Raw genomic sequence first — 3,274 nt, forward strand, 5'->3', positions numbered from 1 at the left:
AATCGGAAGTGACAATATTTCAGTTGAATAAGGGGACCTATGGAGCTATGAGGGAGGAGCTGGCCAAAGTTCAATGGTGCAATACCTTAGCAAGGATAGCAGTGGAACAACAATGGCAGGTATTTCTGGGTATATTACAGAACATGCAGGATCAGTTCATTCCAAAAAGGAAGAAAGATCCTAAGGGAGGCAGGGGTGGCTGTGGCTGACGAGGGAAATTAAGGACCATATAAAGACAAAAGGGAAAAGGTATAACCTCGCAAAGATGAGTGGGAAATCTGAGGACTGGGAAGCTTTTAAAGAACAGCAGAGGATTACTAAGAAGGACATACGCAAAGAAAAAATAAGGTATGAAGGTAAACTGGCCAAAAATATAAAGGAGGATAGGAAAGGCTTTTTTAGGTATGTGAAAAGAAAAAAAATGGTTAAGACTAAAATTGGGCCCTTGAAGACAGAAACAGGTAAATGTATTACGGGGTACAAAGAAATGGCAGAAGAGTTGAATTGGTACTTTAGATCTGTCTTCACTGGGGAAGACACGAGCAATCTCCCAGATGTAACAGTGGTTGAAGAACCTGAACTGAAGGGAATTTATATTAGGCAGGAAATGGTGTTGGAGAGACTGTTAGGTCTGAAGGCTGATAAGCCCCTGGGACCTGATGGTCTGCATCCCAGGGTACTGAAGGAGGTGGCTCGAGAAATCGTGGACGCATTGGTGATAATTTTCCAATGTTCTATAGATGCAGGATCAGTTCCTGCGAATTCAAGGGTGGCTAATGTTGTCCCACTTTTTAAGAAAGGAGGGAGAGAGAAAACAGAGAATTATGGACCAGTTAGTCTGACCTCAGTGGTGGGAAAAATGCTGGAGTCAATTATAAAGGACGAAATTACGACACATCTGGATAGCAGTAACAGGATAGGTCAGAGTCAGTATGGATTTATGAAGGGGAAATCATGCTTGCCTAATCTTCTGGAATTTTTTGAGGATGTAAGTCTGAAGATGGACAAGGGAGCTCCAGTGGATGTAGTATACCTGGACTTTCAGAAAGCCTTTGATAAAGTCCCACATATGAGGTTAGTGAGCAAAATTAGGGCACATAGTATTAGGGGCAGAATACTGACATGGATTGAAAATTGGTTGGCTAACAGGAAACAAAGAGTAGTGATAAACGGCTCCCTTTCGGAATGGCAGGCGGTGATCAGTGGTGTGCCGCAGGGACCGCAGCTTTTTACAATCTACATTAATGATATTGATGATGGTATTAAAAGTAATATTAGCAAATTTGCTGATGACACAAAGCTGAATGGCAGGGTGAAATATGAGGAGGATGTTAGGAGAATACAGAGTGACCTGGCTAGGTGAGTGGATGGATGCATGACAGATGCAGTTTAATGTGGATGAATGTGTGGTTATCCACTTTGGTGGCAAGAACAGGAAGGCAGATTACTACCTAAATGGAGTCAAGTTAGGTAAAGGGGCACTACAATGAGATCTAGGTGTTTTTGTACATCAGGCAATGAAAGCAAGCATGCAGGTACAGCAGGCAGTGAAGAAGGCTAATAGCATGCTGGCCTTCATAACAAGAGGAATTGAGTATAGAAGCAAAGACGTCCTTCTGCCGCTGTACAGGGCCCTGGTGAGACCGCACCTGGAGTACTGTGTGCAGTTCTGGTCTCCAAATTTGAGGCAAGACATTCTGGCTATTGAGGGAGTGCAGCGTAGGTTCACAAGGTCAATTCCTGGAATGGTGGGACTATTTTACGCTGAAAGATTGGAGCGACTGGGCTTGTATACCCTTGAGTTTCGAAGGCTGAGAGGGGATCTGATTGAGACTTATAAAATTATTAAAGGATTGGACATTCTGGAGGCAGGAAGCATGTTTCCGCTGATGGGTGAGTCCTGGACCAGAGGACACAGTTTAAAAGTAAGGGGTAGGCCACTTAGAACAGAGTTGAGGCGAAACTTCTTCACCCAGAGAGTGGTGGGTGTATGGAATGCTCTGCCCCAGAAGGCTGTGGAGGCCAAGTCTCTGGATACTTTCAAGAAAGTGTTGGATAGAGCTCTTAAGGATAGTGGAATCAAGGGTTATGGGGATAAGGCAGGAACAGGATACTGATTGAGGGTGATCAGCCATGATCATAATGAATGGTGATGCTGGCTCGAAAGGCAGAATGGCTTACTCCTGCACCTATTGTCTATTGTCTACAACAAAGATGCCCACTTCCAAATCATTGACATAAATTGTGAACAGTTGTGGACAGAATACTGACCTTTGCTGTACTTCATTCATAACAGCCTGCCATCCTTAGAATCACCTGTTTATTTCCTGCTCTCTGCTTTTTGTCTCTTAACCTATCTATTAATATACTAACATAGTCCCCTCAATGTCACGTTCTTAATTTTATTCACTAATTTCCTGCATGGGGCATTATTAAAAACCTTCTTAAAATCCAAATATACCACCCACTGGTTCTCATTTGTCTTTACAAGTAACATCCTTAAAACTAGTTTATCTAACATTTCCCTTCATAAAATCATGTTGATTTATCCTAATTTTGCTATTCCTTTCTCAATGTCCATGTACAACATTATCTATAATAGATCCTCCATGTTTCCTCCTATAGATGTCAAGTTAACCCACTAGATAACATCTTCAATGGGCCTCAGGCCAAACTACAGGGCGGCACGGTGGCACAGTGGTTAGCACTGCTGCCTCACAAAGCCAGAGATCTGGGTTCAATTCCTGCCTCAGGCGACTGACTGTGTGGAGTTTGCACGTTCTCCCCGTGTCTGCGTGGGTTTCCTCCGGGTGCTCCGGTTTCCTCCCACAGTCCAAAGATGCGCAGGTTAGGTGAATTGGCCATGCTAAATTGCCCATAGTGTTAGGTAAAGGGTAAATGTAGGGGTATGGGTGGGTTGCCGCTTCGGCGGGGCGGTGTGGACTTGTTGGGCCGAAGGGCCTGTTTCCACACTGTAAGTAATCTAATCTAATCTAATTAACCAATTAACATTCCATCTGTAATGTGTCCACATACATCCTTCTGGATGTAGGTTTGCTCGCTGAGCTGGAAGGTTCATTTCCAGATGTTTCTTCACCCCACTAGATAACATCTTCAATGGGCCTCAGGCCAAACTACAGCTGATAATTCTGCTTTCTATTTATATGTTTGGGTTTCTTTGGGTTGGTGATGTCATTCCCTGTAGTGAAATCACTTCCTGTTCTTTTTCTCAGGGGGTGGTAGATGGGGTCTAAATCGATGTGTTTGTTGATAG

Source organism: Chiloscyllium plagiosum, chromosome 37 (genome assembly GCF_004010195.1).
Source record: "Chiloscyllium plagiosum isolate BGI_BamShark_2017 chromosome 37, ASM401019v2, whole genome shotgun sequence".
Taxonomy (NCBI): domain Eukaryota; kingdom Metazoa; phylum Chordata; class Chondrichthyes; order Orectolobiformes; family Hemiscylliidae; genus Chiloscyllium; species Chiloscyllium plagiosum.